The sequence below is a fragment of the Lonchura striata genome, chromosome 1 (assembly GCF_050655825.1).
Source record: "Lonchura striata isolate lonStrDom1 chromosome 1, ASM5065582v1, whole genome shotgun sequence".
NCBI classification, from domain to species: domain Eukaryota; kingdom Metazoa; phylum Chordata; class Aves; order Passeriformes; family Estrildidae; genus Lonchura; species Lonchura striata.
The window spans coordinates 9054154-9081462 of record NC_140703.1 but is presented as its reverse complement, the minus strand read 5'-3'; positions in this window follow the sequence as shown (position 1 = coordinate 9081462).

Genomic DNA, 27309 nt, shown 5'->3' with positions numbered 1-27309 from the left:
AAATAAGAGAAATTATTTTAATAAATTGGCCCAAACTTTCTTTTTGTCTCTTGTCACTATAATTTAGTAGCAGCCATCATCCATTTAAAAAGGAGAACTCTGTACGAGGGCTGTCAATCTCTAATATTAACTAACCATAAATTCCTCTTCCCGAGCACAAAAATGTCTTGAAGTCATGAGGTCTTGTGAAACACTGAGAGGGGAAGAGGTATTTCCTATTTAGCTTCCCTGCTTTTGGACCTTATATTCACATGTTCATATTTTATTCCATAATCGCACGGGATGAACATATACTCCAGTTTAATTATGTGAATACACAGATTTAAAAGCTCTGGATGTAAGAAGAATGCACTTTTTGTAAGACTTCACTAATTTGGTGATGCTGACAAGTCTGGTGTTTTTTTTCATTTTTTATGGGTTTAACAATTCTTTTTTTCTGTCCTGGTTTACAGAGTAAAGTTCATTGATTTAGTGTTTTCTAGCACATGTCCCCTTACCATGCCTGTTTTCTTAGGCAACACAAAAGCTGTCACAATTTGAATCCCAGATGTATTTCCAAAGAGGAGTGTCTGAAATCAGCAATTTCAGGTAACAATTCTGAAGGAATTGCAAGTAAAATCCAAAATTTGTCTCATGAGCAACCTGAAAACCTGCAGATTGGTACAGAGTACTCTTTTAAGGTTGATGTCTGAGATCATGCAATATACATATTTAAGTAAGTTTTATATGACCTTAGCTTTGATCGTGTTCAGATGAGCCAATTAATGTTGGGTTTGATCAGTTCTGAATGCTGTGCTTCTTTTATTTAGGCCTTTAAGCATTTCTGCTGAGAAATACGACTACATTTGATTGGTCCAGAAAGCAAATAATTTTTATGGGGTTTTTTTTTGACCCTGTGAGCATTAATAAGATCACCTTGCACTGGTTTTTGATGTAATAGAATAATTATTTTAGGCTTTATATAGTTATTAAATACTTCCTCCATGCAGACATTCATTTCTGTTTTTCCAATTTTTTTTCTCAAGACCAGTATTTTCCAATTTAAAGAACAAATCCACAGTTTGATTGCTTTGTCCTGAGCTTCCGTTCCTTTTACTTGAGTCTGAATAAAATATTTTCTCCTTAACACTGTCTGAGGCAAACATGGGGCTGGGGCAATACAAGAGGTATTCCCCCTTGCAGTTAGTTGGGTTTGCCATCTCAGCCATGGCACCAACCTCTTCTCTTTCAGGGCAGAAATTTGAACATTGCAATCAGAAGTTACCAATGGGGAAGTCACCAGAGGAAAAGATGCCAGAAATTTTCATATGAGTAAGATGAAATTACGTAGCCACTAATTTTCTCAGAAGAGGAAGTTGTGTGTGGTCATGTGCTTGTTTGGGCTTTTTGTCCCTGGGGATTGCTCCCCTATCCTTATCACAAAACAAGCAAACAAAAATCTTACAACAGAATGCCAATATATGGGAAGTATTACCCTGATTGTTTAAAAATCGATAGCTGTAAACAGCTGACAAACTAATGCAATGAACAATGTCTCGTATCTTTGGCAATAGTGGAAGAAACTGTTCAGCATATAACTATGGAATTATCTCTTTTAAAGGAGCTGAAGATTCTGGGTGGAATCCTGGTCTCCCAGATACCACCGGAAATTGGATATTGAAGGGTGGTTCCATTCTTTACTGAAATAAGTTACTACTTCATACATAAATGTTGGGTTTAGAAACTGATGTGATTAATTAAAAACTCTGTGTCAGAAGTATCTAAGGAGACAGTCACAGCTGAACAGTGAACAAGTGTCGATTTGTTAGAAGAAAAAATCTAAAAAATTTAGATCAAGCAAGCCTAGGCTGTGTTGACAGATCATTGTAGCTAGGCAGCTTCTCAAACAAAACCTGACAAGTTCAATTTTGTTAAAGAATTATTTTGCACCAAAATAATCCACAAAACATTGAGAATTCAGTCTTGTTTTGATTTCAGTCATCACTGACTTTGGGCATTTCACATACTCAGACCAACACAAGCCAATTTAGTAACCCTCTTTTTGCATTATTTGATAATTTTGTTAATGAGGAGATGGAACAATATTACAAATTATGAAACCCACGGAAATACAGGTGCAAAGGAATGAAGTTATTTCATTAAAAAGGAGAAAAAAATGGGACTCCATTGCTGACATTCTCTCTTTGGACTTGCACAGCTAAGAAAATTTGCTGCATGAAATGGCAGACCATAGTGAAACCTGCTAACAGGAAATCCTGGAAACCTTAAATGCTGTAGCTATTTGCAGATAGTTTGGACAGTCTGACAGCAGGCACTCAGCACAGAAAAGACAAATTTATTCCAGAAGTCATGAAAGGGTTCTCAAGGAATAAGTTACTGACCAAAGGAAATATTCAGTTCATATGTGATCTTCAGAATGTTGTTTCTCCTCTGGCTTGAAATGTTTTATTGTTGCAGGTATCTGGCAATTCTGCTGTAATGACAGTGATACAGTGCTGAAGAAAAAAAATATTTGAAAGATGACAGTCTAAAAACTTGAGTGGGACCATGATCTACAAAGCAGTTAAAAGGGAAGAAATAACACCAAGATTACTTTCAAAGTCCATTACAAATTCTGATATTAAACTATCAGCAAGAGAATTCAGATTCATTTCTGCAGTGGATATTCTCAAAGAAGAGAGTCTGACCTCTCTTTTTGGTTGTTTTTTTTTTTTTTTTTCTGGAACTACTAAGCATTTGCTTCTCCTGCTGACTTTAAATAGAAGCCTTGGGGACTCCATGCTGTTAAGAATGAAGCCTGTGATCATTAGCTGAAGGACCTGTTCATAAAAGAGATTCTTATCTGAGTCCTAGGGCCTCTTTGCATGGGGCTTTTCTTGGAAGAGAAAGGAAATAGATGAGAAAAGAGACAGTCCAGATGCTAAATTTTTACTACTTCATCAGTCTCTGGCTAGACCTGATGGTTTCCATGACCATTATTCTGATCTCTTCTTGCCAGCCTTTCTCTCATCTCCACCACCTGAGATAAATCCTGTATCTGGCTTTTTGTTCCCTTCCTCACTTTCTTGTCTTTCGTACCAGCCTTTTCCCATGCATTTCACTTAACATGTCTCAAATAATTATTCTGCTTCTTCCCTATCCATTTCCACCCCTCTGCCAAGATTAAAAGAGGGGGAAATGCCTAGCAATACCTCACACACCCTGGGAACTATGATTGTATTTGCTGCCATTCATTGCTAGCTGCTCTGGACAAAGGGATGGGCAGAATCCAAAGTTCCACCCGGTGGGTCACCATGGGTTGAAGTCCTCCTGGAGAGGCACACATCCAGCCAGTTGTTTGCATCCTGCCTAGCAAAAAGACAGTCACACACACAGCTGGTTGTTCATTAGATCCTAACACAACAACCATAGCTGATACCATAGTGAATCAGTTGACCATGATTTTTTGGCTTCTGTAGCTTGCAAAGATGAGTGCATTCAAAATTCGCAAAATTAATTATTACACTGCTCCATGATTATTTTGAATTTGTAATTTCTTCCTAAGACATGAAGATTTAAATAATCCATTTAGTCACTGTTGTTTCATATTAATTCAGTGTTTGGTTAGACTCTGGGCAGGCTACAATGTTAGGGTCATTTTAACTCCTGTTTTCATTAACCATTATTATATCTGCTCCTGAAGTGTATGCAAATGAAGGGTAGTATGAATTTGTCAGAATTATTGTAGCTTCATTCCATTTGTCAGGCATAGCAGGATCCTCTCTAGTTCATTGTTTTGTGAAGGCTGTTCTGCACTTATCTCTTTAATTTCATTTTGCATGCAGGGCTGGTGGTTTCTGCACTCTAGTCTGTGCATCCTTTAGGGGTTTTGTTTGCCCATGTTTACCCCTGATGATAACACCACACTTCAGCCTGCCTGGGTATTCCTTTGTGTCATTGTGCATGACCCATGTGTGTACTCTACATCACTACATCCCTTTAAGAAAATAGTATTATTTATTACCACAATAACTAAAATTCACTGTGCAAGTTGAGGGGCATAAAATATTCTCTCTCTCCAGAGGATGCCAATCTGCACAGAAAGCAGAGCTGATACAGAATGAAAAAAATCTCAATGGATTATTTTTTATTCCTTTTTACATAAATACATGATAAAGAGAAACATTGATTAGGGCACCACAGTTTTTCCTTGTAGCTACATAAAAATACTAGACATAACTAAGCAGTATTTTGTGTTTTATTGCACACACAGAAATTTTTATCTGGCTTACTGATTAATAGGCTACAGACAGGCTGATGATAGCACAATGACACTTGGTCTGTAATGGTAGTGTATGTGCTTCCCACAGCTCTTCTTCACTGCTGGGTGTATTGAATAGAAGAAAAACAATGGATTTTACTCTGGTTACAGTGATCCATGTACTTTTTCTCCTCTTTGCCTTCCCTGTCTCCTGACAAAAAATGGTAGGTCAACATTAAGCAAAGAGGTCATTATAGTGGCAGAAAGTCAATGCACCTGACTTCTTGTTGACAGACCTGAAACGCTCTATTTTTGTTTCAGGTTTTTACGATCATTAACTTCACTGATATTTCTCCTAATTTCTTTATACAGCTATAAGTTAGAGTGCTACATTTCTCTGTATGCTTGCCCCAAAATGTTGGGAAAAAGAAGTAAAAATCCCTTGTCCAAAGGCTTTTGATAGGAAAGGAGAATGGGGTTTGAGTTTGAAGAAATCTATCAAAGCACCTGGAAAAGCAGCAAGGAAAGCAGACAAGAACACCTTTGCTGTCTGGGGATTTCCTTCATTTCCTGATCTGTCCTGTGATGGAGGATTTCTGCTGCCTGGCCAGGTAAGCACTGTACCCAAGTGCAGCAAGGGAAGAGGGGGTCCTCCCTCTATTCACAGTCTCTTCAGAAATCCAGATCCTATCAGGACTCTTCTGGTACTCTTCAGAAAAAGGTTGGCCTTTTTTCCCCCCACCCTCCTCAAGATTATTTAAAAATTCTATTGTGTGGGTTGACCAATTTTAACATAAATTATGTAGCAAGTGACTTACAGTTATTATTACTAAAATTAAGAGACCCGACCAAGCTTGTTCAATTTGCTTTGAGATATCCAAGTTTTAAACAATCAATGTTTCATAAGCCCATAATGGACCAGATCAAAAAAGCTTTATGCACTCAACAAAATCGAAGGGATTCTACTGCAGTCTTCCATTAAGGTAGTATTTATCTACAGTTTCCACCTTCAGAGTGTCATGCATTAAGAAAAGAGTTTTCCTTAAGAAGGACCTATTTCTTTCTGGAGTGCAATATGATTGAAAGTTTTGCAATCCAGTCTGAAAATGTTCATATAAGGAATTCCATTTTGAAGCAAATCAGAAGTCTAAATTTTTCGGTTTTTGTTGTGCTTATTATGAATATCATAGGTAGTCTAATAGAGATTCAGTCTCAGGGTACCACCAGACTGAAGCCTGATGGGTTGCTTTTGGGATTGTTTGGTTTCTTTATTTGTCAGTACAGGGTATGCATTTCTTCATCTAAAAATGTAGCAAATAGCAGGTAACACTATTACCTCATTCTTCAACACTTCACACACACCTTTTAGCTTGACTGATAATGTGTTTAAATAAAGAGTTTAAAATATCTGAAGAACAGATATTCAGCTTTTAGTGCAATTCACTGATATTTGGTTTTCTGCCTTTGCGAATTGTTCCTCTCATACTTTCATTATGGTTTGAATGGCAGATTTTTTTTTTCTTAGAAGGAGAAGCAAAAACACAAACACTGTAAAAAGCTTTCCATCTTGCCTTCAGTTAATCTTATTCCAACCATACCATTTCTAACTTTCCTCCAAGCTAAAAGGAAGGAAAAAATTAGTCTTGCAATACAGACAAATGTTGGCAAATGGAGGCTGTTCCAGTGCAAAACAGCATTAATTTCACCTAACTTTAGGCATGCAGAAATGCTTTGAGGTGCTCTCACTATAAAGAAGAGCATCACCCAGACAATTCATCACAGCAGTGCAAGAGCAGCTTGTCCTGAGAACTCAGTGTGATGCATTTTAGGATGGAGAAGAGGTTTTGGACTAGCCTGAGCCTAAACAAGAACCCATTTGCTGTTGGATGCTCTAAATGCACACCTGGAAGGCAAGTTCCAGCTGTGCCTCATCAGGTGGCACTGCCCATGGCTCCTCCACAAGGTCAGCCAAAGGTGACCAAAGTTCCTCAAGGGCCTCCTAACATTGTGCTAATTGGGGGTGAATTCCCCCACAAGAGCTTTTCTGCTTCCATATTTGAATATTTCTAGAAATGTATCTTGACATCAAAGTTTTAGGCAGTTAAAAGTAGGTGTAAAATGAATCTCTGACGTATGAAAGCCATTCTCAAATATTTATTCTGAAGAAGTTCATCTTCTGTGCAAGCATGTGTTGAACCTAAAGAGCTTCAGAAGTACCCATTTTTCCCTCTCTGAATTTCAGATATAAATTGGAGATTGTGAAATTAATATCACAGGGCCTCAGCCAGGAGCCAAATCAGCTGCCCAAAATGTTAACTGAGTCCTGCAATGAGCTCTAAATTATTGGTTCTGTTGTAGGGCACAGGGACCTGCCCAGAGAGGAAGAGCAGAGCCTCTGATTCCCACTGAGGGCACAATTCCTGAAAGAAGCCTTGGGGAAGTTTTCATCTTCTCTGAGTCTAAAAATAAAGAAATGCAATACAATAACCGCTGAACAAGACTCAATGTTCAACGTTCAGTCCTCACTGTGTATACCTGCAGTTTTCAGAATAGCAGAGGATCTAATTTTTCTTCTTTTGTGCAATAAGTAGTTAGGTTATTTCGATTTTATCATTCTCATCGTAGCTTTTTGATTTTAGTGTATTTCCTCATTGAATATGAGACATAAAAATTACTTCTAATATTATCAAGATGAATTGTCTGTCTTACCAACTGGTGAGCTGAGATATTTATGCTAAAGGTTCTCTTTGTAACCTTTCTCCTCTAAGAAATCCTAGTCTGAAAGGTGAAAAAGCTCTATATTTTGTTTTGTACAGGTTTTGCTTCACCCTCTTCATTCTTTTCAGTTTTTTCCTCCCTCCATTTCTATTTTTTCCAGTGTAGTGTATTTTTAATGGACCCAAAACAAAAAATCTTCTCAAACCAAGAAATACATTTAATGCAAAAAGCAAAACAAAAGGGTGAAGGAATGTCTAATAATTAACCTCTCCTGTGCTGCTCAGTAGACTGAAAGTTTAGAGAGTGAAGGAATAGTTTAAGTACTTAAAGTAAATTTAAGATCCTAATTATTGAATTATAAAACCGTTGTATTTTAAAATACAATGGATACAAAGAAGGAGGAGCCACTGGGACCATATATACAACTAAAGCAAATAATTAATACATTTTGCATAATCTGGATATAAAACATTTCTTTCACTTATGTCAACACAGAGTCTGAGGATTCATTGCCCTCTCTTGCTTTCACATTCAGTTGCATTTAATCTCATGCTAAAGGTGCTGCCTTTGGTATTTACAGACTAAACCAAGAATTTGTTCCCACCCTTTTTCAGTTGCACTTAAATTTCTTAATACTCACTCTACAGACTGACATCCTGCCTGCAAAGTCTTAGAAAAGCTACTTTGACAGTTTCCCTAATAGACTCTAATTTGAAAATGTGGGTTTCTAGTAGAAAATAAACTCTAAAAACTAAAACAGGGTTTGATGAGTCCCTGTAACTGAAACCCAGCTGATTCAGTGTTTCAGCTGTGAGGATTGTACTTAAGCCTACATCTGACTTCGCATGTCAAGTTCTGTTAAAGACGATTCTCTGCCTATCCTACTTGCTGTCTAAACACTTATAACTTTAAATATAATGATCATCATTTCACACAAACCACAGTCTTTTTTTTTTTATTATTTCAAAATGACATTCATCCAAAGTATCTCAAAATCCATTTTGAGGAACATTGAGTATTTTCAGAACACATATTAAACACTGCAAGGAACTGGTTGTTCACCTTCAAAGACAAATATTCAGAAATCTTTGCTTGAGAGAAAATGTTCAGAGGAAGTCTGAGAGGGGGAAAAAAATGCCTTCTGCTTGTTCTTTTTAGGAAAAGGGAAGAACTAAGAGATTCCCAAGGTGGTTTCTTGTGAGAAAGGAAGAAAATACTTCAAATCTTCATCCTCCTTTGTTTTTCCCTCTATAAGAATTTGGTTTACTTGTGCAAGTATATCCCTACAAACCAGCTTGTTCTTTTAAATGTAAGCTGGGTGTGAATTAAATCCCAGACTTTAACAAAAACTTTATTCATTGTTAAAAGTTCAAACCTTTCTCACAGGTTTTTTCCTCTCTTCTTAGTAAAGCGTTTTTCCTTGTTCAAACATCCATTGGAACTTTTTGTGTCTCTTTTCAGACACTGAATATTCAAAATTCAGCAATAAATTATATTTATTGAGCTTTGAATTTTGTATGCTATGCAATGTTCTTTCTATATGGAATTTTCCGGAGTTGCACAAATGCAGATTTTCTTACTGGGATAACTTTCTGTCACAAATGTTTCTGCCAGCTATCATGCAGATTTATCCAAACTGTACGCATCTGAAAATCTTTGCTTTCTTGATGCTTGGTATTTCTCTGATGTCAAAATCATTGCAGTAGCTGAAAGCAGTGTGAACTTCCAAAGTCACATTCCACTTTTGTGCCTTGGGTCTGACAGATGTGGGCTTCAAGAATGTGAAATTATCCATGCTATTAGAAGGCAGTAAAGTAAAAACTTGCAGGTTTTATGTGAGCAAATTTTTTTTTTTGTAGAAATTACATATCCAATTTTTTTTTAATGAAGAACAGAATTTTGGGATCTCAGCGGTGACAGAAAACAAAATTTTAAAGCAAATATGTTGCCAGTTCAATCCTCTTTGACCTATAATACTTCGTACTATACTGAATGTTAATTTTCAGCAGTAGAATAAATTGCCTCTCTGTGTCCACGCTAGAATTATTTTTAGATTAATGAGAGTTGGTTTGATTAGAGAAACTGGATCTAGAATGGACTTTAATGAGCAAAAACGTTGGTCTGTTTCGCCAGGATTTTGGTTTGGATTGTTAGACAGAAAGGACATTTGTGACCCTCTTATTTAGGTCCTGTTGTACTTTCCCAGATGCTGAAGAAACTGCATTTGGAGCCAAACACAGCTCAGTGTCCTGGAGCAGTTGCTGCTGGAGGCCTGGGTCTGCCTTCATTCCTTATCCCAGGGGTCTCATGAGAGGTCAGTGGCACCCAGAACCTCCCAAGCAACTCTTACTTTGCTCCAAATTTACTTTCTCTTACTCAGGGAATGGGTCCCTCCTTGGAGGAAGGCAGGGCTATGGAACTCTGCATTTCTTCATTCCCCAGCTTGCTGTGGTCCAGCAAACTCACAGTGACAGCAGCCTGGGTCAGTAACACCATGATTCAGGGGCAGCAGTCTTGAGGGGTAAGTCAAAGAATCTGTGACCTGGAGATCACTGGGAAAAAAACAACTCTGAAGTTTTCTCCTCCATTTTCAGAAACAGAAGATACTTCAGAGGCAATAAAAAAGTACACTGCTGGAAAAAAATCACATAAAACCTGGAACACAAAAGTTCATTTTAAAAAGCTTTTTTGTGTTTTGCAAAACAATTTGCATTAAAATATCTCCTCTTAAAAAAATGTTATTTGGGTATTTTTAACCTGCTTTTCAATCTGTTATTCTCAGTCACTTTAATTCTGGTGATCTCAGCAAACAGGCATTCACTGTGCTCCATCCACATCTTTTTTTATTCATTTTTATTTCTTACCCCTGAGATTAACTAGTTGAATGGATAATATAAACATTCCCTGAATGCTTCAGGACCAGATTAATTCAACACACACACACACACACACACTGGCCAGTTGCACTAATTTCCCAATTGCTAGAGAAGTTATTGCAGAACTGTTCCATTTTTGGGTTGTCACCAATGAAAATGAACTGCCCCTTTGTCCCTTTGTCTCACAGCATTACAAGCTAAACCTGCACAATTCAGGGGTTTTCTCTGGATAAGTTGCTAAGAGATTTCTCCCTTATGAATCAGGTATTATTTGGACTCTTATAATTGCCAGTGATTTGAATTCTCTCCCCTACAGCTTCTTCTGTGAAGACTAATCAATAGAGTGAAATGATTTATTTGTAGCACATTAGTTATTCTTGAGGTTTATTCTTGCTTACACATCTGCATGCTGGGGATGATTACAAGACAGACACAGTAAAATGTTTAAATGTAATAACACCAGCATTTCATTTAAGCTGGTCACATGGCAAAACCGCAGGTTTCAAAGGCCTTAATATCTCAGTTTTATTTGTAACATTAAAAATAGCTATATCACTTTCTCTTCCTTTGGTTCATGATCTGGTCTGTTGCTAAGAAACCCTTCCTCAGGTGGCTTTGAACTTCCTCAGCATTTTCATCTGTAGCTATACCACCTTGTCGAGCCATAGGAACCTGCTGCTGCTCACTGGAATTTACATCCCTTGCTGAAAGTGGTGCAGCCATTGTGCAGATAAGCAGCTAATTCATTGGTGTGTCAAAGCATTGCTCTTTCCTCTTCAGTATTTCTTGTCTTGTGGTTTTTAAGTGTGTCATTTAAGGTTTTATGTAGAGAAAAAGTGTGCACAAGACAGAGCCAGTCCTGAAATGCTCCGGTCTCTTCTGGACCCTCCCTTTTTTTGTGGCTTGGGCTTGTGCCATAAACAAATGAGCCTCTTCATATCCCCAGCCGTGTTCCTTCCATGGAGCTATCGGAGACTCCAACATGACAGTCTATTTCCTTGCTCTAAATCAAAATATTTGGAGGGGGTTTTTCCTTCCCCTTTTTCATGCTTCAAATAAAACACGTCTCAGGATAGTGGCAGCGACACAAAGAGCAGACAGACTGTCGGAGGGAATGGTTTCTTTTAAATATCATTCCACAGAATTTGAGTGCACTGTGTTCAAACTGGTATCTGTTGATTGACAGCCTCAGAAATAGGTTATGCTGAACACTGAGTTCTTAACTGCACATGGAATACTATATAAAGTAACCTATATGCACACCCATATGCATTTAGGTGAATGCACAGTATGTTTATTCATTCAGAAAGCACATTTGTTGCGTGTGTAATGCCATCAATGCTTTAATCATCACTCTTTTATCAATTTTAACATCTGAAAAACATTGCAAAGTTCAGCACATATTGAACTAGAAATAACTCTGAGGGAATATTTATGAATTGTCATGTTAGAGTTTGTTTTTCAAATTAGTGAACTTAAATCAGCTCCAAAAGAAAGAAGTCATGAAGGAAAAGCTATCCACTAGGAAAAATCAAGTCAGCCAGCAACTAGAGGATAAATTCATAGGAAAAATAAATCTGACCATTATATTATGAACTTGCCTTATTGACTGTATTAGTGTTCTGCGATTTTCCTTTTTCCTTCTCCATTGTCTCAATAAATGTCTTTTCTTCTAGCATTTTATGCTTTAATATGGATGTATGTTTATATTGCCATATTTCTGGCAGAATCATATGCCCATCTAAACATTTTTGCATCTTGTATTTGTCAATATTGGGTCATACTCTCAACAGGTGGAAAATGCCATGTCTTCTTTGACTTCAAGGGAACTGTGCCGGGTGATTTTTTTCCATTGTTTCATTTCACCTGGGTTTTGAGTACTTCCAAAATACATCCCAATCTGTGAAGGTGGTTTTGAAAAGTACAAAAAAAAATATTTTTTTTAATGTAGATTTCTGAATAGACCAAAAATATCTTAGAACTGCAAACCCTAGTAATCTCTGCTCCTCCAAACTATAAGTTATACAGCTTTGTTGTGCTGTATGACAGTTCTTTGTCCAAAAGGTTAGGGCAGAATTTAAAATGTGCTTAGGTTGCCATATTGTGTTTTTATTTTCATAGAGCTAATGTGGATAAAGAAAGGAAATCAAAGTGTAAAACAAAGTTGGCTTGGATTTCCTGTGACCTTGGGGTGTTTGGGGCAAATATCTTTGATTTAGGAATTGAATAACAGACAAATAATTTAGGGTTGATCTAATAGTTACAATTAATACAGGGAAAAGGTCAAAACTATGAAATTTAGCCATGAAAGTCTCACTTTCTTAATTTGCAAAAAGATACTGCTGCCAAAGGTAATTCAGTATCTACAAACATTCAGATGAAAAGATGGCTGAAGTTTTAAAACTGAGATTTCCTCTTTGCTGAATAGCTAAACAAAATTATTTAAAGGATGGAAAAATAACTTAATCTGAGCAGTGGGTTGAGGCATTGACTTCAACCAGAAAAACTATATCTGAAACCAAACTTTGTAAGAGATTTCTGTATATTGTAGCTCAGCTAATTATTTAGACTTCCCTCACGAAAGTTAAAATTAATGTTGTCCCAAATCTTCTGAGAGCATGAAAAAGATGGAAGTAGAGCAGAACCTGACTCAGCTTTTTGTATTTTCTCTACCAATCAAGCATTTTTATAGAGTCAACAGTTCCTCTGTCACATTCTGTGGAAGTTTTCTATTAAAAGAAAAACATTTAAATACTTTTCTTCTGTAGCAGGGAGGAAATGTTTTACCGTACTCTCCAGCTATTGCTGAAGCCTGTGCTAACATTATCCTCTGCTTGATTATCTATTCACCATTTCTCAATATCTAAGACACAAACACAGTTGAGCAGGAACACACATCAGGAGATGACCTGGTCCAAGAGCAGGGTCAGCCAGACCAGGCTGCCTGGGGACATGTCCAGTCAAATTCTGAGTAACTCCAGGGGTGGAGACTCCACAGCTCCTCTGGGCAGCCTCTACCAGTGTTTGATGACCCTTGAGCTGGGTCTGGCTGAGGTGGAGTCAATTGTCCCATGCAGCCTTCCCAGTGCTGGGCTGTGCACTGGCAGCCAGAAGGATCCTGCCGGTGTTTGGGCGCTGCTGGGCACTGCTCCTTCAGCATCAAGGCCATCAGAGGTTGCCTGCTGATGAGAAGCAGAGAATGAATCTTTTGTTTGCCTTTGCTTCCATGGGTGGCCTTTGCTTTTAGTCCATTAAACTGCCTTTCACTTGCCTGACAAGTTCTTTTTCGTGTGATTTTCTTCCCTGTTGTAAATGCAGGCGAACCCAATGGGAAGAAATGACGATGTTTGACTCAATTCAGAAGGCTGAATTATTTCTTTATTACAACTATGCTAAACTACATTAATATACTATATAAAAGGAGAATACTAAAACTACATACTACTTTCTCTGACTCTAACACAACTCGTGACCCTCTCTCCACAGTCCAGCCCCAGGTGGGTTGGATTGTCCATCAGGCTCAAACAATCCTCACCAGAATCCAACCAAGCACTCACCCCAGGTAAACAATTCTCCAAACACATTCCACATAGGAAAATCGAGGAGCAGAAATAGAAATTGTTTTCTCTTTCATATCTCTCTGTGCACCTCTGTGAAAAATCTTGAGAGGGAAAGAAATGTGCTTGCCACACTTCCCCCTATATTGATGAGGAGGGAAATGGTAAGAGTGAATTGGTGGGCACCTGAGATCCCCCCAAGGTCAAACCATTGCACACCCTCTCTGTGAAAGTGTTTTCTTTAGTTTCCTGTATTTTAATTTGTTCCAATTGCCTCTTCTCTGGGGAGCTTAGTGACAGGACAGGATTCTGGCTCCATCTTCTTTACATGCCCCATGCCCAGTTATTTATACACATTGATAAGATTCCCCTGAGCTTTCTCTGCTCTAGGCTGGAGTCCCAACTCTGTCTGTACTCATTCTAACTCCCCCAGTCACCTTTTTGATTTTAATACGTTTAGAAATTATTTCCAGGATTGTTTGCACCATCACTTCCCCAGGAATCATGAGGAGGCTGACCAGTCTGTAGTGCTCTGGATGCTCCATCTGACTTTTCTTGAAAATAAGCATGACATTCATTTTTCTCCAGTCCTCAGGAACTTCCCCCAGTTGCCACAACTTTTTACAGAGGGCTGGCAGGTCAAATTTTACCTGTTGAGACTGAGGTGGGCACATTGACCTTGCCAGTTTATAATTCAACTTTCTTAATGTCCCCTGTCATGACATCTCCTGCCCCATTCAGAGGCAGTTTCCCTGGTGTTCCTTTTGCTGATGGAGGACCTGGGAGTGTCCTTCTTCTTGCCATTCCCATTCCTTGCCAAGTTCCATTCCAGGAGGGTTGTGACTTCACTAAACCCATCCTGGCAAGGTCAGACTATATTCTTCCCAGGTCACCTCACCTTGTGCCCCCTTAATCCTTCCTTTTCACATTTGGGTTTTGCCAGCAGCAGTTCATCCATACAGACCTCCTTCTTGGCTTCTTCCTGCACATGGAGATGGACCACTCTTGAGCTTGGAGAAGGTGGTATTTGGAAATCAATGACTTCTCCACCCTCCACATCCTACAGCATGCTTTGAAGTCAGCCCCAGTGCCTGGCCTCCTGAGGTCCAGGCTTGCAATAATAATTTTTTGCCATTCTCCCTCCTCACAGGATCCAAAACTGTGGCATCTCATGGCCACTGCAGCAGATGTTGTCTCTGTGAGAAACCATCACAAGTAGGACACAAATCTGACCTATCCCTGTGACAGAATGTGTTTACTTTATTTGAAAATGATTGTGATAGGGCCTTTGGTCTTTTAAAACCATGAGAATTAATCATTTGGATCCAACATTATAATGTTTCTGGATTTATTTTTTTTTATAAATTATTTCAAGGCAGTAGGTGAGGGTGAATGGGGAAGAAATCGTTTCAGAGGAATCATAGGGGAGCCATAGAAATCTGTGAAGGCCAAATCACAGACCAGGTCTGGGTGGGCCATCTCTCTACTCTCCACAGTCTTTACAGGGAAGAAATTATTCTAGTTACAGGTAGTTCCCACCCATTCTCTGCCTTAGCTCACAGAAAACAGATTCCCAATGAGGGTAACAGAGAGAGCAGGATTAGGCCAAGACAAATAGGGAAACAGTGGCCTCTGCAGTCTTGCCTTTTCCCAGACCGAGGCCAAGTGAGATGCAGCCACTGACAGGTCTATACAAAACTTCTTTTATTTCAGTTTTTTAGCAGCTTAGAGACAGTGCTATCTGAGGAATACCAGAACTAATTTTGATGGAAATTTTGTTATAGCAAAATGGCTTTTCTTAAAAGATGCAAAGAGAAACTAAAGAAAGAAACTTTAAAGAGAACTGCAGGAAAGGTACAGTTTATTTATATTTATGTGCTATTCAAAATTCTTGGTATGGAGTAATACAATAATTCATTTGTAGATGTAAGAATTTATGTTAAAGTTCTTCCTTGGGTTTGGTTTATGTAGCAGACTCTTTATAACACATTGACAAGTAATTTTCTACTTAGAGTAAAAGTTTTTTCAAATCAGAAAGATACTCTTGAGAACAGAGAGCAAAATTTTAAGTGGGACATATAAAAATGATGCTAAAACTAACAGTATTGATGCAGAAAAAAAATGCTAGGGCATTTTTCAAGGAAATTTTGCAAAGAGATAGGTCCATGAATAACTTTTTCTGTTTTGTTTTTATAACACTCTTGCCAAAAATAATATCAAAAAGTACTGGAAAAGCCTTGCAAAATCATTTAGCCAATTCTTCAAACCCCTGCCAGTGCAGCATTATTCCTCAGAGTGCATTCTCCGCTGTCTTGTCCAAGCTCAACTGCATATGACTCAAACAATGGGTTTCCACACTTCTCTTGGGAGATATTTCTACACTATAATAGATCACATTGTTAGGAACTTTTACTAAATGTTCCATCAGTCAGTTTTAATCCATTAATTTTACTGACATGCTACTGGGTCACCATAACCAGCATATCTCTCTTGCTGGTTTTCTAGTCTTCAATTATTTGTAGATGATCAGAGCACACTGTCTTTCCTCCTGGTCATCACTGACCTTAGGTAGCACACCAGGGTTTAGAACATTTATTTTTAAACTATTTTTACGGGATAGTTTCTGCAGTTATTTTCATTGCTTTGCCAGGTCACTGACTTTTTTTAATATTCTGATTATTTTCCTTCCAATTTCTGATATTGTATCATTTCAACTGGAAGGGACTAGCATCAGATTAGAATTACAGCAATGAGTATTTCTGATAAATTCAGTCAACTTTTCTCCTTCCTGCTGAAGAAGGTGGTTGAAATATCTATAATATATCCTGAAAGACTGAGACAGGTTGGCATTTTGCTTGCAAAGTATTCTACTCTGTTGGCAGAAAGAAGAGTTATTATTTAAAATAAAATGTCATTTAATATTTTAAATTTCATGATTTCACATGTCAAGTGACTTCAATTTTCTGTTGCAGGAGACATTAAAACTATGAATAAAACCTTCTTTCTACCTGGACCTAAAATCTAAAATGTTCCCTCCTCTTTTAATTATTTGTTCATGGTGTGCAGCCAGTCCCAAGTGGGGACCCTTCCATGGTCTTTTTCAGGCCATGAGAGATAACAAGAAACCATATTAATACAGTAATAACTTGTTTCTTTTCTGTTTTACAATGTGCTGCATTCTCAGGTGACACATTCAGAGACCTGTACCCTGAAGGATGGCTCAAGTTTTCTCAGATATCTGTTTGTCCAGAGGTCTTTTGCATGTTCCTAAAATTAAATTGGCTGGATTCAGGATTCAGTAACCAATTTAAGCACTGTAGAAGAATGGGCATGACTTACACTTTCGTTGAGTTTTTTCATTTGTCCCAAGTCATGGTAACTATTAATGAATCTGTCCTCTAGCTTTTTTTCCAGCCACCATCCACTGCAACTCTCATATGAATGACATTTTGTTCCTTTGTAAGAAGCTGTTAAAAGCTATCCCAAATTTAAACTAAAAACATGTTTGATTTTCGAGTTCTTATGTGTAAAAAGTAGTAACAAATTGAATGTTTGCAAAATTAATATAGAAATGCACAATGGATCATGTAATTCCACATGTAGCTAATTAATTACTGCATTTTTTAAATGTGAGTTTTTTGCATTTAATGGAGAGAAATATGGAAAGACAGAGCCTTATTTTCTGCCTACAGGTTAGTCAAGTTCCCTAGTGAAAGATGTCCTGTACACAGCAGGGGAGTTGGAAATAAATTATTTTCAAAGTCCCTTCCAACCTGTCTCTTGTATGATTCTATCAAGTGGACACTTTCTAATGCTTGCAGGGTTTTAAAAAATTTTCTTTCTTTTTTTCCTTTTTTTTTTTTATTTTCTTCTTTTTTGTTTTCCAATGTAAAAGGCTGCACTGAAAATAGAGGAGCCTAGCAAAGGAGAAGCAGTGATGTGCCACTTCTCAGAAAAATGCAAAGAAATAACACTTGAATGATGGCATTTGGGTGGAGAATGCAATCAGTTCTGTCTCATGTAACACTCGAAAACTCTGCCATGTGGTGATCACCAGCAAAGCTCAAGAGTCACTGAGAAGGGAAACCTCAGTTATCTGATTTATGAACTATGCCTTGCAATCCACAGAGACAATGCTTTTCATATCCTGGGCTTTCCTTTCTGACTACTACCTTTCCTTTCATCAGTGTGTTCATAAGGATACAGCTGCAGGCTCAGAACCCTGACTAAAAGATTTTTTTGACAATATCCTTGTCTTTTGTTTAATTACAGTATTAAGCGCACAATACATTGCTTTATAAACAGGAAAAAAGTGTTGAGAATCCTTAATCAGATCTGCTAATCACAGCTTTTTATATGTGTTTATTCAGAGATGCTAGGCCACTTTCCACAGTAATTTAAATCTCTTGCACCCTCATTAGTTTTAACAGAAAAGGCAAGAGTAGTGTAAGAATAAAAGAGGTTGGGATTTTTCTCCAGAGGAAAAAATCCAGGTCTGGCATTTGAAGCTATAAAACACTTGCTCAGTTAAGACTGACAAACTTCCTGAAGATTTACACTTTAAAATTTACAAAGGGGAAGAGATGCTAGAAACATAAGCATTTTTTCGCAGCTGTCAGTCTGGAAAGCAGTATCACTGACACAGCCACTGAGAGATGTGTCAAAGTGAAGAACAGGTGAAAGAAGAGCATCTGTGGTTTGACAAAGTACTTGACTAATCAAGCCAAAGATGGAAGCAGTTTCAATTGCTGCTTGTTATTATGATCCTGAAGATTTCCATAGATGATAAAGTCCCAGAGCTGGTCCTATTTTTATTAGGCACTTTACGAGATTTTACAGAAACACTAAAAGGATAAACCTCACTAATTGTGTATAATTGCTGGAAAGGAAAAAATATGTCCCTGGAGTATTTGCAATCATGTTATGATTACCTGAGCTGCAGTATATTCACTTTGATAACTTGGACTCAGTGAAACCAGCTAAATCTATTCTACTGGAGTAACAATTCCATAGATTTCCTTAATGTTTGCCACTTTCATTAACCTCACTGAAAACAGGGAAGCTGACTTTTTCTCTTATAGATTTACATAGGTTGACATCACTCTTTTCATCTCCTGTAGCTAAATCAAGTCAGTGAATTACCATTTCCAATGTCATAACAGTATGTAGCCAACTATAATCTTTATATATTCTCCCTATCAGTTATTCTGAGTTATCCTGCACTCTCCTCTCCCCAGATTTTGAAAAAGACTCTCATAAAAGCAGCAAGCTGCAGAATATGTTACTCCCAAAACTTTAAAACTGATGATTGGCGTATAATTATCTTTTAAAGATATGTGGATGATGTGGAAGGAAATTATCCTGAGATCTAAATCCTGGTGTACATATTATTTTAGGGGAGTTATAAATGACAAGGAGTCACAGTATTTGTTCTATTCAAAAGAAAACAGTAGTGGTTTCACCTCCATTTCATTATCTCTGGTTTCTTCGCAAGGAAGCATAGTTTTACCTAACATTTGAAGTTCTTAAATTATTTTTCTCATGTAATTAATCGCTCTTTTTTTTGTACAACTGCTAGGTTTACATTACTTTGTCTTACACAAATGCTTATGACTCAGCTCTCACTTGAGATGAACAAGCACCATTCCCAGTGAAGTCAATGGGAGCTGCACTTGGATATTTGAGAGAGCATTTAGGGCCTTTAGCCTTAGCACAACCAAATATGCTATAAATTATTTTAAAATTATATTAGCAGTGATCTAGCGTTTCCCCTGTGCAGCTGATTCTGTTTGTTCTATATCTTTCACTAGTTTTTCTCAGGAAATGTTTACAAGTGGAGTCACGTATCAAATCTGATTAGCTGAACTGTAACTATGAAAAATAACTGCCTTAGAATTAGGTAGCAGAGACTGAAAGTGCCTTTAGGAATTCAATCAAATTTATGCCCTTGTATGTGGAGAGCAATTTAGCTTTAAAATTTGTACCACATGTAATAAATCCAATTTAATTTTCAAAGACCCCTTTGTTTAGCAATGGGTTTAAATATAGCATAAGCTATTTCTCCTTCTACCTATAAAAAATGTAAATTATTCATGTTACCTGTGTTCAATGACCTCTAGATGAACCTTTCCAAACCACAAATGACCTGCTACAGCACAAGTTCATTCCTAGGCTGTGTGCACAGTGTCTAAATTAATCTTTCAAAACTGCAATTACAGGTTACTTTACTTTTAGTTTGGCTGCAGCAGACGATTAGTTGGTAAATATGACATTTTGATTGGTCTTAGAAAAATCCTTAAATTAGAGCTTTCTGATATTGTAGAACCAAAAACCTTATAAGTCATATTTGTATGCCTTGGGCCAGATTGTCAGAACAGTTCTGAGGTCCTCACCTCTGGTGTGTAGGATCTATTTTAGTTACTGTTTTAAGATTCTTCTGGTTTTTGTAACACACAATACTAGTACATTCCCAGAGGTTCAAATAATATTGTCCTACTGGCCACTTAACTCCTTAAAAGATATTTGTCTTTTATCACTGAAGTTTTTCAGTTTTCACAACTAGTTCCTGAAAAAAAGAAAGCAAAATCCCTCCCATGTATGCTTTCTCTGTGGGGGAAAAGGAAACTTGGTTGTTTTAATTTCTTTGACTTGAATGTATAAGAAACTGCACAGAGATATGAAATTGGCAAAACTATGGATCTTGTTGACTTGCTGAAGTTTCTGGGGAAAGGAAAACACTACAAAACATTGATCTGATTGGTTATGTTGCAGTTGCAGTCAGGAAAAATACAAGTGATTTTGATTTAATGAAAAAACCTAAGTTACACTGTATAAAATTGGAAATCAGCTAGTGTAACTTAATGATTTTACTCTCGCAACCATTTCTCTTATTTCTAATTCAACCATTTGCCGTGGTGTGTCCCCCCCTTTGCCCTCAGTGGTTCAAGGCTATGAGATATGAGTGGGACTGTGATCATCACCATGTCCTCAGCTTCCAGTCTACTGCAGCAACACTTCTTAGCAAATCTGCATCTGTCCCTCTCATCTTCTTTTTTAGCCTCAGTTTTAGACAGCTCATCCTTTGACTCCCCATACAGACCCTAGACCTTATCCAGGCCCCTGGGGATGGCACCCTGTCTTTCAGGTGTGAAGTAGAATTTCAATGTTCTAATATTGATAATTTTAAGGAGACACCCCTTTCCTTTTGGCTAAGTCTTTTTTTAGTCAGTGGGCTGCCTAAATTGACATCGACCAATGATTAAATTCCTTAAATAGTGGAAAGTGATGGACACAAGTGAAAGGAATCAAACTGATGGATCCATCAGAAGCTAGTAAGAAATAAATTATTCTTCCTTGTTTGCCTTCCCTTTTCCTCTGAATATTAATGCGTTCTTTTTAAAGTCAGGAAAAACAATGTAGAAAGGATAAGATTCAATCCACGCATCAAAATAAAACAGCCAGGGTAACTACAGGTTTCTGGGAGCTGGCAAAAGATCCAAGAGTTTCTACAGGCTTCTGGGATCTGAACGGATGCCTGGAGCATTTTGTACTAATATGTTTGGAAAATACTCAAGTCACATAGGTGGCCCAATGAGTGTGAGCTGTATTGAGTGCATTATAAATCCTTATGCTCAGTGTGGGTTGTCACTTTCTTTTATCCTGTAGGCTTCTGGGGCTCTGATAAGTGCTGCAGATTGACTGTGGCTTCAGAATTCTGTATAGGTGCCTCAGCCTGCTGTTAAAACAAGCCAGCTGAATGAAGGCTGGCCATTTATGGCAAGTGGTAGGATATTTGCTAACTTTTATTTAGGCAGTTAATTAGCATTAAATTAGTACAACTAATTCAGTACAATTGTCAGTAGTAGGGTGGCTGTCCTCATCATAAGCCCACCTGAGTGACACATATATCACTTTGTCATAAGAGACACAAAGGGGTGGCTTATAGAAGTTATCCTTACTGATGGGATTCCAAGGTATGCAAAAAAAAAAAAAAAAATGGTAGCTCTGTGGATCCTTAGTATTAGATTTCAAAAACCACAGGCAATTCAAGCAGCTTTCTGAGAGCAGGGGATTATTTTTTGTTCCTTAGGCTATCCATTACCTTTTGGGTTTGTGTAGCTGTATAGCTGCCCAAAGAACTGTAAAATGAAGCCAAAGGACATAGTAAGTCAAAAATACCATGCAAGTGCTGTAACAACTCATGTTAATTTGTTGCACAAAGTGCAGGAAGTTACTTATTCCACAATTGGAAATTGATTTAAGATCTCAAAATTTAGAGCTATGTCCTTCCAAAGCCATCAGCATTTGACTCAAGACCTCTCCAGTTAAGAAAATCAGAGTGGCAGACCTTAGCTACCTTCTTTGGATATGAGAAGTTGGGATCCTAAGGTCTATTTAGACATCCCAATTGCACCATTTCCAGAAGTGCCAGGCAGCAAGCTTTGGACCAGGCTCTGTAGGGCTTTGATTTCAGAGTTTGATTTTAACCCTACAAAAAGAGGTAGAGGGACTTTTTATGAAAGGATGTAATGACAAGACAAGGGGTAATGGCTTCAAACTGAAAGCAAGTAGAGTTAGATTAGACATTGGGGAAAAAATTCTTCCCTGTGAGAGTGGTAGACCCTGGCATGGGGTTGCCCAGAAAAATTGTAGATGCCTCATTCCTGGAAGTGTCCAAGGCCAGGTTGGATGGGGCTCTGAGCAACCTGGTATGATGGAAGGTGTCCCTGCCCATGGCTGGGGGGGTGGAATGAGATGGTTTTTAGGGCCCCTTCCAACCCAGTTGTGATTCTGTGAAATTACCAGTTGAGCAGAAGTCAGCACCAGCCACTGACAGTCCTGTCTTTCAGCTGCTGCTCAGGGGGGGCCATGGGCCATGAAGTCGCTTTGCCAAAGCTGCAGCTGCAGAAACACTGCAGATCCTTGACCTTGGAGCAACAGAGCTGCTCTTGAGGAGCTGAGCCTGCTGGGAGGTAAAACTGTAATACAGAGAGACTGGTAGTCACAAAAAAAAAAAAAAAAAAAATTACTACCAGAACACCTATTGATGAAATACTGTTAAAGGGATGCTGGCAGCATTTGAAAAGTGTTCCCAGTTGTGTTTTTAATAACACTGGCCCAGAGAATGAGAATGTGTACTCTGAGTTGTAATAACACTGAGGAATGTACTAGACCACAAACTGAGCATCGTAAAACCGTTGTTTTCACATTTTCCTAATAAAATGCCATGGCATTGTAAATCTGTTTTTATTCTACTTGTAATGGCAGAAATGTGTTTATCATAAAATCAAACCCTATTTCAAACTGTAGGCCACAGGACAATGATATTCATCCTGTTCAGGATCATGGTTTGCATCACTCCAATCTTAACAAAAGATTGCAATATGCTACTTAAAATCCCATACTCTTAAAATGCATTATAACACTAAGTGCACATTCAGGTCTGTGCTGACACTGCAGCTTGCAGCAAAGTAAATCTGAAAAGTACAAAGCAGTTAAATGACAACATGTGAAGTATGACTATCTGGAATAGTTGTGACAGAGACTCGGTGTGAAATGGCAAACACAACTGATTAGTCATGGTATAATTAAATGTGCTCAGGTTTCATTTTATCAAAGATTCCTTTCCTCCAAAGTGCCAAACACCCAAGTACCTATTAATTAAATTTAAAATTATGCCTCAGTCTATAAATCATGAGGTTGTAACAATTGAGTTCCCTCTAAACCAGACTATTTTATTTTGTGATATAAGTGCATATGAGCCCTGCATCTCTAAAGCAATGTAAATGTCTGCAAATTTGCAAGGAAGAAATTAAAAGTGGTCTATAATATAAAGTGGTCTTCAATGGCTCAATTGTATCAAAATTTCCCACACAGATAGAACACTCAGTAATAGAGAATGCCAAATTAAAAAAAGTCCTACAAACTCATTGTGAATTGCAACATAAATGTTGTTCTTTATGCCAAATTTAAAAAGTCCTACAAAGTCATTGTGAATTCCAAAATAAATGTTGTTCTTTAATAAATTATGGCAAAGAAGGCTTTTTAGAAGCTTTAATGGGATTCACTGTCACATCCAAATAGAAGGTACCATGCAAAAAACTATTATTTTCTCATTTTCTGGTCCTCTTGGTATGATGCCTGAGGTAAAAAGCGTAGGGCTTTGTGGATATAATATAAATTATGAATGGAGCATTCTGTAATTGTAAAAAATAGAGCCACAAATGTCTGTATTAATAGACCATTTTGATCTGTTCACTTGATTTTTCACTTGAGAGAGCAGCAGCTTCACCTCATTCCACTTGAGAGGCCAGATCCCTTCACAGTAAGCACCCACTCCACTGTGAGGCATTGAATACCAAGACCAAGCACTCAATCTTTGTGGCTCTGCTGTTCCCTTCTGGGAACCACCTAAACCAGTTTGAATGGAAAGGTGGGATTGGGAGAATCATCCCAAAGAGGAAAAGACCAAAAGCACTTGAGATTAAGAAAGGTGCAGACTTAGCTAAACTCTGAGCTGAAGCAGCCTCTCATGTTTCCATTACCTTCTATTCATCTCCTACAGTTCTGCCATGAAGACGATGCTGCAGGATTTTATTTAGAGTAAGAGGGCCTGTGATAAGATTGCCTCAACCTATTTAAGAAGCCAAGCATACAAAATATGATTTAGGATACAAACTGAAACATGCTATGGATACAAAATTTATGATAAAATTACATTACAGTGGCTCAATCTGAATGGATCTATGTTTCTCCTTTGTATAAAACATATTTTACCAGACTCTCAGTGGGGATACATTTTCAGAGCTCATTCACAGAGCTACACAAATCTACACCTGGTGAGGATCTTGCCTAATATTGATTTTATTCATAACATTTCAGCAAGGGATTTAACTCAGGATTAAATGCGTATTTCCTCTCTTCCCGCTTATATTGTATTCTCTGTGTATTCTTAAGATATCTATAGACAATTGAAACAAAAGTTATGCATTGATCAATACTAGAAAAGGAAAAAAATGAACAAATCTAGTTAGACAAGGTCAATCAAGGTAGTAGGTGCAGCTCTGAGTAATAAGACAGGTTTCAAGGGAGTACAAACTACTGAGAAAGACTTGTGGACATCTACGACTTCTAAAAATTTGGGAATGTTTATCCCAAACCATCTTTAAGATGAGGCATTTCACTGTTGAATGTCTCTAAGCAGAAAATAAAATCAAATAGACAGCCTCAGGATGAAGAAGATTGCTAAAGAATAAATTCAGAATTTGTTTTAAAAGCAACTGAAAATGTATCCTTCAAAGTATGAGGGGTTTTTAAATTTTTTTCAGTCCTCATGTTTTAAGAATATCCTGAGGATGCTTCAAAAGGGGACAAAGAAGCCAAGAAGCTACTGGAGAAGGTCCAAGAGAGGCTACACAGGTGATGAGGGGTCTGGAACATCTCTCTTGTGAGGAGAGACAGCAGGAGCTGAGCCTGGTTAGACTGGAGAAGAGAAGGCTGAGAGGGGAGCTCATTTTTGCACAAAAATATCTCCAAGGTGGGTGCCAAGAAGATGCTGCCAGACTCTTTTCAGTGACAACGCAAGGAGCAACGGCCGTAAACCAAAACACAAGTTCCACATCAACACGAGGAAGATCTTCCTTACTCTGAGGGTGTCAGAGCGCTGGAGCAGCTGCCCAGGGAAGGTGTGGAGTCTCCTTCTCTGGAGACATTCCAAACCCCCTTGGACACGTTCCTGTGTCACCTGTTTCACATGACCCCGCCATGGAGTGGATTATTCCCAGAGGGCCCTCCCAAACCAAACCATCTTGTGATTCTGTGAAATCTACTTCTCTAACTCAAGCACCTTGTGGAAGTTATCCATTATTCTATTAAATCACTGGGGGTCTGCCATAGATAAATTCAGACAACTGCTTGGGAATAGAGTACCCATGTGGGTGCTTGAAATAACACTTTTAGAAAAACATCTATATCAAATATCTCACAAATATCTATAGCTACTTGCAAAATCAACAAGGTTGCTTAAATTCCCAATAAACTTCCAACATCTCCCTGGAAATGCTACAGTTCTGGACCTTTCATCATGCACTAGAGTAGCTTAACAAGAGTTTAAAAGGAAGATGTACCACAGGGGATACAATTCAGCCAGGGAATTTATCCCTTAGAGAAAAAAGTCCTCATATCTCAGAACTGGAGTAACCAGGAGGTATAATGAGACATCTTTGGGTCTATTTTAAAGTTTTCAAAATAATATTTTCTTTATTCATCTTTGAACTAAAAAAAAAAAAAAAAATCACACATTAAAATAGAAACCTTTTAGATAAACCATTTTTATTCAGTCAAAACTGCCAATGTCATAAAGTCTATATTCTAGTCTGCTCTAGTAAGTGGTGAACCTGATGCAGTCAGAGCATTTCTCTGTTCAGTGTTACAGAATTACAATGGAAGCAAGTGATAGACCTCCACCAACAATATAATTTTATTTTCCTTCTGCAGGGCTTGAAAGGAGAAATGGGCTCCTATTTATCACATACTTAATGAAGCTGGGTAAGAAAGACAAAGATCGTTTCAACAATTAAAAATACAGTGTTTATAATCCTAATAGGTCTGACAAAGTATGATAATATTTGACATCTACCATCACGTGATGTTGTTAGTGATAGAAAAAAACAAAGATAGTTAACAAGTAAAAGTAATGGTTCCATTTTAGCAACTATTAGTGGAATAGACTGCAAGGAATCAAAAAATTAAAGATTAAAGAAAGGAGTTGGCTACAAAAACATGGGGCAAGGACACGTGTGAGTCCATATGCCAGAATAAAGACAACTGCAGGTCATCAAAGAAATGACAACTAGAATGCCTGAGTAGATATATATGATTCTTTAAAAATTCAACCAGTCTATGTGGGACATATGTTGGGCAAGCAGTCCTCTGCACTGGATCTCTGAAGGACTCAGAAGGTTTTCCTCTCTCCAGTGAACAGCAATAGGACACAAGGAAATGGAATGAAGCTGCATCAGGGGAACTTTAGATTAGACATCAGGAAAAAGTTTTTCCCTGAGAGGGCAGCTGGTGACTGGAACAGGCTCTCTAGGGAAGTGGTAACAGCATCAAGCCTGGCAGAGTTCAAGAAGCATCTGTGTGACACTTTAGTGACAGGCAGCCCTTCAAGGGGGAGGGAGTTGGACTTGATTCTTATGGGTCCATTTCAATTCAAGACAGTCTATGATTCTACAGTGTTGTATCTCATGTATGCATTTGAATATGTAGGTGGCATCTCTTTCCTTCACCCTTTTTTAATTCTCTGAGCATTCAAATCTAATATTTATTCCTTCCTGAAAAATTAATTACCATGCTTGACAACTGTGGCTATACAGGAATTTGCCAGCTCTTAAAGGTCTCTCTTTGATTTATTATTTAAGGGGTTTTTTATGTGCCTAACACAAACGCACTTTCCCATCTCATCTGTTGAACTGAATGAGAAATCCCCTTCTTCTGGGAAGTCCATCAGAAATTTCTCAGTGAAACTGATGCAACCTGCCAAGTTCCCAATAGTGCCTATGCATTCTATCCATTGCAACATTCCCCTTTGAGAACAGTGGCTGCAGACTGTTGTAGAGAATTCTTGATGCAAAGCTGCACAGCTCACCTTCCAGTCTGCTCCTCAGCAGAATGTACACCATTATTCTGAAAATGTTGCCTTGGCTTCTCCTCCTCTCTCAGTCATGGAATTGAATGCTTTGGTCATGTTTATTGGGAAAGCATGTATAGTTTTGGGGGGAAAGGCTAACTGCTCTGTTGTTTCATGGGACAACTGCACATTGTCCTCTCCTGATGGATGCAACTAGTTCCCCATCCATTACTGAATCTCCAGGGAGTACTGCAGTATAAATACTATATAAATTATATGAAAGAATCC